This window comes from Neodiprion virginianus, chromosome 1 (genome assembly GCF_021901495.1).
Source record: "Neodiprion virginianus isolate iyNeoVirg1 chromosome 1, iyNeoVirg1.1, whole genome shotgun sequence".
Lineage (NCBI taxonomy): Eukaryota > Metazoa > Arthropoda > Insecta > Hymenoptera > Diprionidae > Neodiprion > Neodiprion virginianus.
Window position 1 is genome coordinate 18491461 of NC_060877.1, and position 17909 is coordinate 18509369.

Consider the following 17909-nt stretch of genomic DNA (forward strand, 5'->3'; position numbering starts at 1 on the left):
CCTCTCCTCTTCGCTCCTCGTCGCTCTGCCGGCCATAAGTTATCTCGTTGCTTGGTTGCACTCGAGTAACCAATCGATTAAGAGAGGCTGCCATATACGAGAAGTGGCCAACTCATCGCTCGTTCCATACACTCGAGTATTAATAGGCGATGAACGATTTTCGTTGAAGCCTTGGTAGTCCACGAATGAAAAAGGCTGGAGTAACGGCGCATATGTGTGTACATATATGCTGAGCGAATATTCGACGCTTACGGATCAGCATCAAGCGTATTCATTGGCAAACTTCGAAAATCCTGGAACGCACAGTCGCTAGTTTGCATGTTCACATAATAGAACTTTCGCTGGACTCGAACTGTAACGAAATACGTAATTGCGAGTCCAGTGTGCAGCGCTTTATCATCAGGCCATCATTGGCACAGTAGTTTTACCCAATTGCACAATTATCACCATCGCTCCAACGTAGCTAGCGTAATTTTTGGCAAATCAATTGCTGACCGAACGATCGCATCTAACCGTCGAGTAAATCAAATTTTCAACGTTGGCCGAGCATTGGTAATGGACGGAGAGCTGGTGAACTTTTTAGTTACGTCATTTGATAAACAAAATTTTCCATCTTGTCATACTCTCTTAACATAGCTGATAATTGATTCGGAAGTCTGCCTGGCCTCCATTACTGCAGAACACGGTGGGAGGGGCGCAAAGGGTTAAAAAAATCAATAGAAAAACGTCATTTCATAAGCGCTAATTTTTTGCGTGGTAGCAGGGAATGATATTTTGCGTTGAATAGTAAAAATGGCAGACACCTCGGTCGCCGGAAAAATGGCGGCAGACAACAATAAAGACACGCGAAAATGTATCTAACTTACGTCATACTAGAAGGGTTGGAACAAAAATAAACTTTTACAGGAAGTCATCCAAATTCTACATATGAAAGGGCAGACAAATATCTTGACCCGAACACCGTGGCAGACAACGAAAAAGACCGGTAAGTCCGCGCAGATTTGGAAGCGGGCGCTATAGTTATTTTCGATTACCAGAATTTTATTTCGTTATATTGTTATATAGCAGGGTGAGCATATGTATTTTTAAGTATTATTCATAATTATTATTGTTATTATTATTATTCATTATTTTTTATTGTTATTATAAATAATTGATTATGAAAGTATAAGTAGATTTTTCAAGCAGAAATACAAAATATACGAAAAAATGGCTAATTTGTTTTTATACGTCTTCAAAATCGTCAAATAATTCGTCTGAACTGTTGCCATCGTTGTACTCGTTGTCGAAATTATTTTCAACGTCCTCGTCGTCTGTAAAGTTAAAAAAAAGGTAATGAATGTGTGGCAGTGACCGTATGCACGACTAGTTTACAAAATAAATATGTATACCTGCAACATCCATGTCTTCATCTTGACTCGTGGTTTGAATTATTACGTCATTGACTAAGGGTGGTGATATTTGGAAAATATATTTCAGAAAAAAATTTCCGACTTAGATATTAAAATTACACCGTGTACAACACGATGTATGAGGCCTATTATTGCTAAATAACAATAAAAATAATTTATAATAACAATAAAAATATAATGAATAATAATGATAACAATAATAATTATGAATAATACTTAACAATACATATGCTCACTCTGCTATATAACAATATAACGAAATAAAATTCTGGTAATCGAGAATAACTGTAGCGCCCGTTTCCAAATTTGCGCTGACTTACCGGTCTTTTTCGTTGTCTGCCACGGTGTTCGGGTCAAGATATTTGTTTGCCCTTTCGTACATATAATTTTGATGACTTCCTGTAAGAGTTTATTGTTGTTCCAACCCTTCTAGTATGACGTAAGTTAGATACATCTTCGCGTGTCTTTATTGTTGTCTGCCGCCATTTTTCCAGCGACCGAGGTGTCTGCCATTTTTACTATTCAACTCAAAATATCATTCCCTGCTACCACGCAAAAAATTAGCGCTTATGAAATGACGTTTTTCTATTGATTTTTTTAACCCTTTGCGCCCCTCCCACCGCGTCTCCAGTACTGGAGTCCAGGCAGACTTCCGAATCAATTATCAGCTATGTTAAGAGCGTATGACAAGTTGGAAAATTTTGTTTATGAAATGACGTAACTAAAAAGTTCACCAGCTCTTAAAATATAATGATAACGTGGGGCCCATGCTAGCCCGATTGTTACGTCAACGGTGAACGAATGTTCAATCGATGTTTCCCCGACTAAGAATCAAATTTTGATCTTATAACCGAAAACACAGTCTTGACAAACAGACAGATAGAGGGACAACGAAGTGATCCTTTGAGGGTTTTGTTTCTTCCTTTTGAGGTACGGAACCCTAAATATGAATTTATGCGATTAAAGTTTAGTTTGAAAAGGTATGGTAAGTTCATTCTTCTTCGTCGATTTCAACTTAAAAATTCCTCCCAATTTTCGAAATGATTTTGACTAAAATTGGGTTTGCATATATTTAGAGCTTTGTTATTCGCTATAACTCTGTAACTCCAACTCTATGTTCATTATCATCGATTTGATCACCAATTGAAGAATACAAGTTTGACTAAAGTCAGCTGAATGCTTCTCTGTACGTTTGGCTAACGATGCGTAATGGTGTAATTTTCGGGCCATCCTGGGCCTCGCGTTACAATTACGAACGCTGAGCAAACATTGATAGCTAACGTTGGCCAACCGTCGTAACAATTGGGTGCACTCTGGCCTAACGTTGTATGGATGGTACATGTAGGATATTAAGTCGCTGCCCGTTATTGGAAAAAACAAAACCAGGTGTTTCCAAGTATTCATCGTTGAAACTGTCGACTCCAATATTTTGCACGGTGTTTTCTTTTTCATGACACTTTTTGAGATTCCAGCTCGTATTTCATTCATAACGAAGAAAGTCTAATTCTGATATGAATTATTCGAGTCTCTGTGAAAACTATGTATCAGAATAGAATGTGTACTAAATTTCATCACAATCATACGAACGTTTTGAACGTTATTGATAAAAAGTGTTCAAAAACATCGTCTCGAGTAAAATGTGTAGCAAAATTAAACAATAATCGACAATTTTTCAAATTTCATAGCCTCAAATGGAGCTCAAAGTCGTATTAGTTATAAATCAAAGGGTGAACACTGTCTTCAATTCATGGTTCAAATCTCATGTTAGGTAGATCTAGAAGAATAAATAATGATACTGTTACAAAAGGTGAAATCACCTTTATGCTCATTATTCTTATCTCGAAGTCATCATAAAAAAAATACATAAAGGCCATCTAATGTTTTAAATGAAATGAATTAGGTTGCTACGTCAACCTATATTACTATAAAAACAGGACTATTTTAAACTTAAAACCGAAAACACTCATTTAAAATATACGGTATTTATATTTTCCTTTTAATTTTGTCTGTGTGGTCATACTTTACTTCCCTCAGGAATCCATTTTATTAATTTTCATCACCTCTGGTGATATAAGAAAAGTATTGGTTTCGGCAGAAAATAATCTTTTCTAATTCTGACAAATCTATACGTCTTTCGAACCTCTAGAATCCAAGAACAGGTTTTCAGAGAAAAGTTGATCGAGACTTCGGTTTGTCGGTCTGTCCGACAAGCTTCGGCAATGATCTTGGAAACGGTTTAATAAATAAATCTCAAACTTACAGTAGGACTCTGGAGAATCGCACGTTTAGAAAATCAATACAGGATTGAAATAAAAAATCCGTTAGTTTCAATTGAATAGAGTAATCAAAGATCAACCGTAAACATCAGAGGAGAAAGCGTTCTTCCTCAAGTGACCGGCACAGTGCGGTTAAACTGCGAAAAGATCAAACATTTCGACGACAAGCTGCCGTGATTGTAGCCCAAACAAACGGCTTCTTCGTCAAGTAACAGAAGCCCGGATCCCCTATCAAATAACAGGAAAAGTCCCTAATAGTCAAATCAGGGTGATAAGTCCTTTTTCTTGTACAATTTGGTTAAAAAAAAACCATGACGGAACCATTCACTAAAATCTGAGGTTAAGTGATGGTGGATTCTTGCCACAAGGGTGGACATGTGCCGATCAAAATCTTATGCCTGTAGATCTTACAATATGAGAGAATATCTGTGCATTCCTCTCTTTTTTTCTCCGGTTTTCTCTAAGTTCAAGTCTCAGACGATCAAATAGGAGAAATAATAGGGCAAAGGACAAAGAAAATGTGACGCCCGATCACATTCAGACCGCCAACAAACAACCTCACTCATCAGTGAAGTCTACATACAATCTGACACAATCAATGACGTCATCGTCAACAGCCCTTCACGGGGTGACTCGTTTAAAAGTGTTAACGGCTTAGATGAGGGTACTCTCGAAAAATTACGCGGTGATCCTAAAATCTCGTCTCTTAAGGATATCATACTCCATCGGAAATTAGCAGCAAGATGTAAAAGTTGGCTGGTAAAGGGTCTTGATCAAAAACTAGAGGAGAGGTTACTAAAAAGTACTCAGAGAAGGGTTCTGTTTCATTAGAGGCACCTAAGCTTAATGCAGATGTACTAAAGCCCATTCCAGAAATGACTCAAAAGCGAGATCAGGTTGGCATGTCAGCATTAGGCGACGCTCTTACAATGCTTGTATCCAACAGAGACAAAAATATTGTGAAGAAATTACTCGTACTTATTGAAGCTGTATGATTCTGGAAAAATGCTATCAAGTATTTTCTGCCCAAAGTCACAGACCAGAAAAGCTTATATTACACCAGCTCTTACCTGAATCAAGGCGATACTTGATAAAGCCTTGACCGACGAGTTTAAATATGGACCAGATCTAGCAGAAGGAATCGAGGAATCATCTGCGCTGGAAAAATTAAGCCGGGGGTCTGAAACCCAAATGGCATTCCAAAAGGGGACTCCACAAAATTGTAAGAGTCCACCTTCCAGACCAAAACAAATGGGCGAAGGACAAAAATATAAATTCAAGACGGGTATAAAATTCAAACGAGCTCTGAAGGAGCAACCCAGGATGCAGAATCGAGGAGGTTACCAGAGCAACAACCGAGGAGGTACCACATCAACTGACAAAAAATTCATTTCAACGACCTTGAGTTATTAGCTATACTTTTCGCCTTGAAGTGTTTGACAGCAAATTTGAAAAATTGCGAGATATTGATAAGGTACAATAGCATAACTACCAATTCATATATCAATAGAATGGGGGGTGTACAGCTACCAAAGTTTGATGCCTTATTGCATGAAATATGGACTTGGTGCGAGTCGTGCAAGATCTGGGTGTTGGCGTCATACTTACCATCTAAATCAAATGCAGAGGCAGATACGGTATCTAGAATAGACAATTTAGATAAGGAGTGAGAAATGTCGGAATCTGCTTTCCAAAGCGTTGTATGCAAATTTGGGCAGTACGACATAGATTTATTTGCATTTAAAATTAATAAGACAATTATCCCATTTTGTTCGTGACATCGGGACCCATACTCATTTGCCATAGATGCTTTTACCATCTCTCGGGAAATTGCGAATTTTAAGCCTTTCCTCCTTTTTCTTCTATCTGACCCACTCTGAAGAAGATTAATATAGATCAAAATAGAGGAACTGTTGTGGTACCTGCATACCCCACACAAGCATAGTATCCGGTGTTTCTTTCATTATTAGAAGAACAACCACTGATATTAGAACCTGATATCAATCTTTTACTATCACCTGATAGGAATCTCCGGCACCCAAGGGCGTAGACCACGTCCCTCATGGTAGAGAAATTATCAACCAAGAATTCCTAAATAAAAACGCATCAGAAGAGACAGTCGAGATTTTATTGACATCCTTATCAGCATCAACGCTGAAGCCGAATAATAGTTGTTTAAAAGAATGATGGGCCGTTTGTAAAGAAAACAAATACGAAGTATACAGATCAAAAAGCGCTGAGATACTAGTATTATTAAAAAGAAAATTTCAATCTGGTGCAGCGTATGGGTCCTTAAATTCAATAAGGTCAGCGAAATCACTGATATCAGGGAATAATGTATTCTTAAGATGCTGTAATAAACAGATTTTTCAAGGGCGTATTTGGATTGAGACTACAGGGACCAAAATAAACCAGCACGTGATACCCGGAAACAGTTGTTGCCGATATATAAAAGTTGTCAGATATCACAAAAATGACTTTCAAGCAGATCACTGAAAACGCCTACTGGTTCTTATTGTTATGGCTCATCCCGTTCAAATATTATCACTAATAAAACTGGAAAATATTTATAGATTCGGAAAAGGGCTAGAGACAAGAATATCGGATCTGATAAAAACATCTAAGCCAGGTGCAGATTAACCTAAGCTTGTGTTACCCCGTGTTCAAGAGAGGCCAAGGTTACGTGTTGCCATAGCTGTCTTAGATTATTTAGAGACCACCAAAGATATACAAAAATGATGAATACATTTTTTTTTATGCCGTTACGAAGATCTCATGGGTTGGTTAGTTCCCAAACACTCAATAGATGGTTAAAAAATGTATTGAACAAAGCTAGTACAGATACCACAGTTTTTATGGGTTATTGGAAAATGTCCTTACGACGTCAGAGCCTGGTTGTTGGCGTCATTTCGTCACCAAATAATAAAAGTTTTAATTTTTATGGAGGGAAATCGTAATTTTTAAGGTTTCAAATTGCTCATGTCACATAAATTAATGAAATGTAATCAATAATATACCTATTCTATTATCGAAGCGAGAAAGAAAAAACCTCATGGGTGTAGACGATCAATTATTTATTTGTGATGTGCTAACGTTTCGGTCGAGGCAAAGGTGGACCTTCATCAGAGCCTGTAAATCGAAAATTGTACAATTGCAAATTGCCGTATTATTATTATTTTTTTTTTTTCTTTAGTGAAAACAATTTATAACGATGTATAGGGTAACTATTAAACATTATCAACAATCCGAATAACAAAATCAATCACCGAGCATAGTTTTAACATAAAGAACAAGAATATAGATATTTAACGTTGTGTTTACAACAAAGTAGTTATAGCATTCCGGCTGATAGTGGAAAGTACGAGTATTTTTGACGAAAAATCAAGTGCATTTAAGTTATAACGATATATTCAATATTGAAGCTGTTATTAAATCAAGCATATTAAGAGATATTTTGTAAAACTTACGAAAACATTACTTCTATTAGCGCCTGAGTTGTTGTTGGTGAGATGTTTAGCGGAGAAGTGCCAGTATTTGAACGGTGATATATGAACTTTGTCAAACGGTCGATACCTTACAATCGATTGGTTATGGCGAGAGTTTTCGAAGTGGTGCAAAATATCTCTTAATTTACAGAAGGGTCGTATAAATTACTTGAACCATCTACATATGAACGTTTGTTAACTGTGTTATCTTTTTTTTTTTTGATGTTGATCATCTTCTTGATTGATCGGCGATAATGATCGGTTTCTGAGGTTATAATTTTAACGTTGACAAAATAAAAATTGTGTCCTTTAGTGGCGCAGTGGTTTACTAAGGCAGATCTCTCAAAATCTTTAATTTTACAATCATATTTGTGTGTGTAAATTATTTTATGCAAATGTTCTACATAACACATATAACAATCAATGCAGTCAATTTGGTAAACAATATTAGATTTATCCGTATGTGGTACCTTATCTTTGAATTTGGTAAATAATAATGCATTAGTGTTGGTGTTTTTGCATAGTAATTTTACACCATGTTTACTGAGGATTTTACGTAGTTGTTCAGATAACCCTGTAACACATGAAACTACAGAGCACGTTTTGAACTCGTTACGATTGTTATTATACTCGTATGTTGTATCAAATTTGTGGTTAAGTTCAAATTGGACTTTTTTAATTAGTGTAGAAGGATAACCGTTATTCACCAATGTATCTGAATTCAATTTTAGATTTTCTTTTCTGAGTACCGGATCAGCTAAATTCAAATCTCTGTCAGAGAGGCCTGTTATGACGCTTTTCTTATAAATTAAAGGATGGTGAGATTCAAAATTCAAATAACGACCTGACCAAGTTGGTTTTCTGTACCAGTTAATGAGTAAACGATCATTTTTCTTTATTACTAAGATGTTTAAAAAACTTAAGGAGTTATTGACTTCCGTTTCATATGTTTTTTAGTAATAAAAAAATTTTTGAATTTCAATCTCACCATCCTTTAATTTATAAGAAAAGCGTCATAACAGGTCTCTCTGACAGAGGTTTGAATTTAACTGATCGAACACTCAGAAAAAAAATCTAAAATTAAATTCAGACACATTGGTGAATGACGGTTATTCTTCTACACTAATTAAAAAAACTCCAATCTGAACGTATCGACAAATTATATAATTCCTACAAATTTGATACAACATACGAGTATAATAACCGAGATATTTTGTACCACTTCGAAAACTCTCGCCATAACCAATCGATTTTAAGTGTCGACCGTTCGACAAAGTTCATGTATCACCGTTCAAATAGTGGCACTTCTCCGTTAAACATCTCACCAACAACAACTCAGGCGCTAATGGAAGTCATGTTTTCATAAGTTTTACAAAATACCTCTTAATATGCTTAATTTAATAAAGCTTTAATATTGAATATATCGTTATAACTTAAATGCTCTTGATTTTTGTCAAAAATACTCGTACTTTGTACTATCAGCGGAAATGCTATAACTACCTTGTTGTAAACACAACGTTATATATTCATATTCTTGATCTTTATGTTAAAACTTATTAATATTGATATGCTCGATGATTTATTTTGTTATTCGGATTGTTGATAATGTTTAATACTAACTCTATACATCGTTATAAATTGTTTCCACTAAAGAAAAAAAAATAATTATAATAATATGGAAATTTGCAATTGTACAATTTTCGATTTACAGGCTCTGATGAAGGTCCACCTTTGCCTCGACCGAAACGTTAGCACATCAGAAATAAATAATTCATCGTCTACACCCATGAGGTTTTCACTTTCTCGCTTCATTACATTCTACGATCAAGAAATATTACATATATGTTCTATTATCCACACGCAATAAAACACGGTCAACGATCAGCCGTCAGCCTGGTTGCATTGGTTTGATTTTTTTCAAGCAGATGACGCATTGCAAAGTGACAATCCCAATAAGACCCGCCATGCAGCGATGTGGCTGCGCGCAGAAAAGATATAGGCTGAAGCGTGATTAAAAGTATTGCGGGGTGGTCGACTAAGACGACAGTATTTGCTAGGTTCTACAATATACCAATTACGACACCAAATGGTACATTTGCAATATCGATACTGAAGTAAAATATACAGGGTCGACGTCAAGAAGATTGTAAGACCCATTTTGAATAAAAAAAACAACGAAAAATAAAGAAAGATTCTAGCGCCAAACACCTACGTGTAATCTTGAAGAACGATTCTCGAAATGCAATTGACGAACAAACGAGCTTATCTGTGTGTGAAGATCGATCGTAATTATGTTCGAGATGATTATACCCCACCCAGTTTCTCATTCCCGAAAACCGTAATTGTGTAATAATCTGCAATTCTGTAGACCTTCTTTACTGTCAAGCTCTACAATATGCAAATTGAAGGCGTGTCTGCTAGAGGGCAGCTCAGAGTGCGCCGAAATTGAAAACTCTGGACGGTGTGATATTTCTGAATAACGTAAACTACTACTTGTAATTATCTCAAACGAGGCTCTCACATAATTACGATCGAACTTCACATACAAGTAAGTTCGTTTAATCGTTAATTATCATCATAATTATCATATTGTTCTGCGTTATTCATATCAAGAAATCGATTACTAATATATGTACAGGAATTTGTTCACTATGTGAATGTACAGGAATGCGTAAATAAATTTACAGTAGAGTTTCAAGGAGCAGGATTGTGGTTGTGAGGACTACTTGGAGTAAGTGGACAGTCCCGTAAAAAAGTGAAAAGGCAGTGTTTTCATCGAAAACAGTATAAATAATGAATGGCTGGGAATGTTTAGTTACAAATAGAAGCTAATCAAGGCCCGGCATGTATTTCCCATAAAGCTCCCTTTTTTCTGTAGGTTGATCCTTGGGTGAGCTTAGACTGAGGAAACACGAACTGGCGTGGTAATTGTAATCGAAGGCCAACGATGCTCGAATTAAGCGATCAGAGCGTAAGGAAAGCAAGATACTCCACCATTAAGATTTATCTGATGCGACTGATATTGATAGTCTCCAAGTTGCTCGGGACTTTTTTCAGGACACCCGGAGCCTCGGTTGAGCACAGCTAGATTTTCGAAGGATATGAACTACCAGAGATCGTATAATTGAGTCGTATATAACGGCGATAAAGAAAACGTCGAAAGAAACGGCGACGTATAAAAAAATCAAGCATCATTGTCCGTCATTCCAAACTGCTCCTTCGTGTGACATCCAGTGATGCATGAAAAATAAAACATATTTGTTCAATGATATTTCTCAAAAGTTTATTTATATTTGTTTCGCATTCAATTCCAGCGTTAATTACGGGCCTTGTCACTAGCATCTCAAATGTTTTCTTAGATCAATTGTTGAGGTTCTCTTCAGAGTATAATGTTTGATCAATAAAGTATCGAACGAAAAAAGTTGTAAAGTGTGCCTAAAATTAATGAAATTTAATTTTAATAATACAGAAAATTTTGTTGGTGAATAAATCACTTTGAAGTGTTCTAAATTAAATTGTTAAAAATATTCGCGTATCGAAATACACGAGAGTTGATAAGAAACATCAACATATCGTTCAGAAACCCATCGTTATTGCTATCACAAACGCAATTCATGTAATTTATATTACTCCGACAGTATCCAAGGAGCCCGAAGCTCTTCGATCTCCATTTTCGACAGATACATTACTACTCCGGGGCAACTTCATAATCTAAATCATACAGGCTATGCTAATGAAACGTGGATATTTAGATGTTTCATTAAAAATAGCTGCTCCTATAAAACGGCTGAAGGAGACTAAAGAGTTTTGTAATATCAAAATACGGGTACGACATTTTAACGTGCAGATTTTCTGATGCACGTGACTATTAGACCATACATTTGGAATATCTCGAAATTCTCATCCACCGAAATGCCAGCTCCTGAAACACTTTGTCTATCGTAATTCTGAGTCCCTCAGTGTTCTTTGTTCAAATACAACTTCATGAAATAACTATGTGCGTAAACTATTGTCCTTAAATATTCTGAACTGCCAAGTCAGCTCAAAGCCTTATCTTTTATTTCACCTGTAATAATAAGAATTGGCTTATTGCATACTACTTGTAGTTTTAAGATAGTTTTCACTTTCGTAATTGATCCTAGTACCATTCACAGAGTACTTCGTAACCAGAGTGTTGGATATATGTAGGACATTTTTACTCAGATTTAGATCAGTCATTTATTAATCAACGACGTTTCGGTCGAGCCCCGGCTGATCACCTTCAGGGTACTCAAAAAAATTACAAATGCTTATCCCGATATTCGTATAAAAACGTGTTCTTAGACAGCAGACGTTATTCCTTATTTTTCATTCAAGACAATTTCATATTAAATTACTCACATTGTATGACCAACAGAGACAGCAACTATTTTTCGACACGTGCGTGTCATGACCTCTTAGAAGTTAAACGCGCATTACATGCGACTTTTACGTTCACGTTAATTTTAACATAATAATTTGAAACAAAAGAGAAACATTATGAATTACTATTGTGAGATAAGGATGTTGTGCGCGTGAAGGTCTTGAAAGAAGCAGCGTATATTAGGTAAGAGGTTCATCTCATTTGCCTTGTAAGCTGCTCTGAATGTTCAATTTATTTAGTAATTGAACCAAATTTATGTTCACCTGGTCAGGTTAACTAGGATGTATTTTAGAACTTCAATTTTACTCGAGCTTATGCTTCAACGGAAATTTTTTGCAGTATTTCAACTTTTGTCAATATTCAATCAGAGTGAAATTAAGAAAAGAGTTTATTATACTACGATAGTATATTTTGCAACTAGTGCGGGAAACTGGCAATTTCTGACGCGTCTGAGATTTGCAGGACAAGCCAAAGGCGATTGCAGCATTCACACGAGTCGTTGTCTAGAATAAAATTTCACTGTTCGGTATCGATGTTTGAAAATGTATCCCATTCCTTTCCGTTTCGTCCATCCATTTTGTACCGCTCCCATAGACCAGTAGATGAAGTGATACGGATCGTTTTGATTCCAACCATCTCTTTACATTACCACTTCATCGAGTTTCTTAGTTAAGTCAAAGAGTATAAAAGAAGCAATTATTCATCGCTGCAGTGTTTCGATTCTGGAATACTTTGTAGTGAGAGAATGAGTTCGAGGAAAAATCAATCATGCACTTACGTTACTCACATACAATTCATCAGGTTATTCATAGGTGACAGATAAGTGTTCTTTCCTTTAATTCGAAAGAATGTAGATAATTCAGATTATACAATGAAATCATAAGGTTAAAATTCGTAGCTTGATAACCAAACATTAGAAAAATTACTGATTTAAAATTTTGAAATGTTTAGAAGTTCAATTTTTAAAATATGAATACATTTTTTGTTTCATTACGGTTAAGTGAATCTGCGACACGTCCAAAGATACGTAATAACAAATCCCAGAAGTCCATCATAATTCAAAGTACCTACTAACATTACGAACTTTAGCCTCATCAAATATCAATCAGGTCAAGATCTTCAATTCCAAAAAAATAACTATGCAACCAATTCAAATGAAATTATTGAATTATAAAATCCAGACTTCGGTAGTAATTATATTTTTATTATAATTCTAAACGATGTTTCAAATCTCAAGCAGATTCAATCACAGTACCAATTCCTGACTTCGATGTAATTTTCTGTCAAGGGGGTCTAACTTGGACTTGGTCTTGGTCTAAGTTAAACTTAAGCGTTGACAGTGTCAACAGCTTTACTGTAAATTCTGTCGAGGTTTTTGTGTATTGGCCAATCTTTGTAAAACTGTACACATCGCTGATCCATTCGGCTTAGATCGAATGTAAATTTCTTTTTCGACACTCCGATAATTAGTATTACGTAGAAGACGAAAGATTTTTATAACATCGTTACTATTTTTCGACGGGCTGTGAATGTGGTAATTTGAGAAAAATGCACAAGAAGTAACTGAGATATTTGAACTATTTACCAGCCTAAGCAATTCAAAACTTCTTCGAATTTACTTAAATTTTTCCTTGTTTATCGCGAAATTATAAATATCGTGCAACTTGATATTAAACACTGCCAAAAAAATTGGCATAAGAGTGCAAAACCGTTATACTGAAAAACGTTAGAACTACGGCAAATCTTATTAGAAAATTCTTCTTTTCTCGGTGCAGGTAAATCGATTCAAGCTTTGGGAAAGTTTGAAAGTATTTGCGATTGTGCTTGTAGGCTGGCTCGAGAAAATTCGAAGGTCGATATCAGAATACAAAAAAAAATGAAATTCAAGTATCAGTAGCGTACCGTAACCTCAAAGTGACAAAGATCTGTTGTTAGTATATTTAGTGTTTTCGTCAATTTGTTTTACTTTTTCGAACCAACCCACGAGCACAATCGTAAGTACTATCATTTGCTAAAATTTGAAGAGATTGCATTACTTAGAAAAAATACGGATTGTAAAATATGATTTGCTTCATTTGATCGAGGGCTGACAATCCATTAACACAAATATAAAAAAATATTGTTGTGGTGGATCTTGGAAGTGTAGGTCTTTGATTAACAACAAATTTTGCCGTCAACGTTTCGACTATGATTAGAGTCATCCTCAGGACGTGTTTAATGCATCTATTTTAATTAAAAATTATTACCCGCCGGGCCTATTATATAGAATCATCAATCAAAGGTATAAAAAAATTCGAGAACAAGACAACAATAACTCCTTGATCCCAACAAATAAAGAGAACTTAACCTTTATTTCTATTCCATAAGTTAATGGTTTGTTTGAATCACTAAACTGAACGTTTAAAAAATACAACGTACAATTTGTGAGTAAAAATATCAATGACTTACGCTTGTTTTGTGATACAGGGAAAGATAGATTACCATTTGAAAAACAATCAAACTTAGTGTATAAAATCTGTTGCAAGGATTGCAACAAGCCGTATATTGGACAAACTAGCCGTTGCTTAAATGTACGAATTAATGAGCATAAAAACAATTTCAAAGACTCAGACGACCATCATACGGCATTAACAAAACATGCATTGTCCTTAAACCACCAGTTTGATTTTGATAATGTTAGGATATTACATAAAGAACCTCGATATTATAATCGACTAGTTTTAGAAATGTGTAATATCGCCAATCATATTAGTTCGGTCAATCTTAGGCAAGACATAGAAAACTTAAGTGAAATTTATATTAAACTAATCACTGATATGAAGTCGTAGGCAGTTGAACGACCTTTTCATCTGTATGCTTAAGAACGACCTTCTCACTTATTTCACACTTTTTATGTCTCTAGTTACTCTCCTCTTCTTATCTATGTTCACTCGGTACAAGAAACGGATTATATTCTATTTACTCATTGTCCTCCGACTTTCTTTCGGTAACGTTTTTATGACAGAGTGTTTTTGTGTTCTGAAAATTCGACCTGTTAGTTATTTTTAATCGTTAATAAAGGTATTCGAACGATCTTCTCATTTGCGGGATGTGAACGACCTCTCACTTATCTCACACTTTTTATATGCATTTGTTTACTTTCTTCTTCTTATCCATGCTCACTCGCTACAAGAAATTCGTTTATATTCTACCCACCCACCTTCTCCAACTCTCTTTCTGTAACGATCTTTAGACAGAATGGTTGTTTGTGAAGAAAAAAACTTTTTTGACTAGTTCGCCATTTTAACCATCAATAAACCTAATGGAGCGATGGGAGATAAAGAAAGTAAAAAAAAAGTGACAACCAACATCATAACTATGTTATTTTATCGATTGACTTCTTACCGTTTTTAACATTTGATTACGTTGTATAAGGTTAGTTTCCTTTGTTTTTATATACATAGTTTACGTTTTATTCTTTTATTATCATTTCTACTTTTATTATATATTATTAAGGTTGTTCCGATTCGGCACCAACAACGTATTGTAACTTATTGTTTCTAATAGATGCATTAAATATGTCCTGAGGATGACTCTAATCAGAGTCGAAACTTTGACGGCAAAATTTGTTGTTAATAAAAGACCTACATTTCCAAGATCCACCACACACTTATACTACAAGGTCAAGATCATTTTCAAATAAAAAAAATATTTTTCAATCACCGACTTCCCAATCTTACGAATAATTTTCGGTCCACTGCTACGCTATTAATATGTATTTTCACTCCATTGTGGTTTTATTTTGTTTGAATTAATATTCTCCCCCAGGCTTTGGTACCCCACAACCTGTTATTTTGAATATCTGACGTTGATTGTACAGTCTTCCACAATTTCGTCATGAACACGTACTTTATTTACGTTCATTCGTATTTTCTCTCACACGGAGAAATTTTAAATTCCAAAGACATTTCAAAAAAGTCCAAAAGGATTGATCTGCATCTATAGTTACAATTCTAGGATAATATTGTTGTATAAATAACGTTGCTCTTTTTGACAGAAAATGTAGTTCGACTTCTTTTTCAATAAATGTACCAGGCGTTCCTGTAGACACAATTTTCTTCAACATGATCATTATTATGATTATTCGTAATTTTCGTAGACTACTGTATATGACTATTAATTTTACGCCATTCTAATTCTAATACAAGTCTCAAACGGAAAACTTTTTCGGTGATTGAACATTTGGAATGTTATCAAAACGCATGATACTTTATGCATACACTGTATTTGAAAAAAAAATCATTTTACATGAGTTCCGACACTGAAACTTCATCGAAATTATCGGTCAAAAACCAGTTTTTTTTTTTTTTTATGTGATGTAAACTTTGCCATCCCGTGTAGAAAATGTATAAATCTTATGATAATTTCTCGGAATAGTTATCAATCGATCGATTGATCTTTTAGTTTCGCTCAAATATGTTCTCCACTTATATATTACATCTGGAGAAATCTTTTAATAAGTATATATGTAACAAGTATTATAGTAAATCTTCTCTTAACAAGTTGTCGCATCGTGTTGTTTGTCACATTCGCGCTGGTTCGATTACATCTACAGCTGCAATGCCCTCATGGCCGAAATCGAGTCAAATAATTGATTTTTTGACTTATTTGACTCGATTCGACCTACGACACCAAAAATCCATCACACACGGTATAAGATTGATGAAAATCGCATCAACTCCTACCATTGAAAAGCAAATTGAATGCTAATTGAGATAACAATTACTCAGTGGAACAATCTATCTTTAACAAAGCTACCAGTCAATAATGTATCACAAATTCGCGAATGCTGAAAACCGTAACGTAACCTTCTAATATAGCATACCTATGATAAAATGCTATGCATATTTTAATGAGTTGAGCCAAAAGTTTTTAGAAAAATTGCAGTAAGGAAACTATAAAACATTTTCTAGGCGGGCTTAGAATCCACGCCAGACGTAATACAGCAATCCTGACGTGAGTACAAAGTATAGTGTAACAACGCTGGGCAAAATATCAATTGAACAATAATGATTCTGTGACGAATGAGGGGAAGAGGACTACCTTCAAATTTGATGTACAACAATCATGAGATCATTTGAAAACTCTGAAACTTCCTGAAACGCATAAAATCTCTGAAATTACATGAAATCCCCTGAAAATCTGATAAAATATTGTGAAATCACCGAAAATCTCTGAAATCCAATAAATTATTCGGAACCCTGTGAAAGTGTTTGAAATTTTACATATCATGTAAAATTGTTTTGATTTGTTTAAAATAGTGTGAAGTTCTGTGAAATTATTCCAAACCTGATGAAACCCTATAAAATCATCTGGAATTTCTTACGCTTTTAAAATCATATAAAATCCCTGAAATCCTTTGAAATCATTTCACATGTCTAAAATCACGAATGGGTATGTGCGAAAAACTTGAGTTTTATGTAACAAAAGAGCGTATATTAACAAGATCACGCAGGAAGCTGTCTCAAATTGGAAGGCAATATACGCCGCGTGACAAAATTATGAGGACGTGTATCAACATGATCAACATGATCACATAGAAAGTTGGATAAAAGTTAAAGACTTATACGCCTCTCTGGTTTTAGTCAGAGTCAAAAATGAATGCAAAATGTTTTTTGCGCGCTTTCGATTTTAGAATTAGCCAACGGCCAAAATAAGAAGAAAACAGCTTATACGCCATTTGATTTTAAACAGTTACCAAAATAATTTTTAATAAAACGGCTCATGCGCTCTTTTGAATTTAGTCAATAGCGAAAATGACCAAATATTGTGACAATAATTCTGCAATGTACCCCCAAGGTTATTATAAAAAAAAGGATAAATCGTTTAAATCGTAACCAAATAACTTTATCAAAAAACGTATCAGACAAAAGTTGTTGGCGACAAAAAAAATGTGAAAGTATCCTACTTTCATCTTCGTATCTCCAAAAATAAGGCAGAGTAAACAAAAAACCGTTTAAATGAGGACCTGAGGGGGGAGGTGAAAACGCCAAAGTTTTAAATAATTAGAAAAATGTTAAATTTGTATATATGCGACAGACATATCTAGCATCCCCACCATCCCAGTGGTGCTCCGTCTGAACAGCAGTTCCGTTTAAAAATACATTTGCATTCGCCTTTTTCTCCCTTATTTGTTCAGATACGAAAATGAACATAGGATACCGTTTGACGTATTTTTTTTGTGGTCAACATCTTTCGTTTGAGATATTTTTTTACTAAAGTTACGAGGTTTCCAATTAAACGGTTTAACCCTTTTTTATACGTATAATGATCTCGGAAGTTGATTGAAAAATTA

The 17909-nt window shown here is 35.0% G+C and overlaps 1 protein-coding gene across 5 annotated transcripts in view; it reads right to left on the reverse strand.

Annotated features, from left to right (window-relative positions):
- The window catches only part of LOC124306338 (two pore potassium channel protein sup-9), an 817624-nt gene that overhangs the window by 792331 nt on the left and 7384 nt on the right, over positions 1 to 17909 (reverse strand). For 2 of the 5 annotated variants that reach the window (XM_046766928.1, XM_046766963.1), the window contains exon 2: positions 5297 to 5329. The exons of the other annotated variants lie outside the window; for them this stretch is intronic. The gene's annotated coding sequence lies outside the window, so the exon portion shown is untranslated. The remainder of the gene's footprint in view (positions 1 to 5296; positions 5330 to 17909) is intronic. 5 annotated transcript variants of the gene reach the window in all.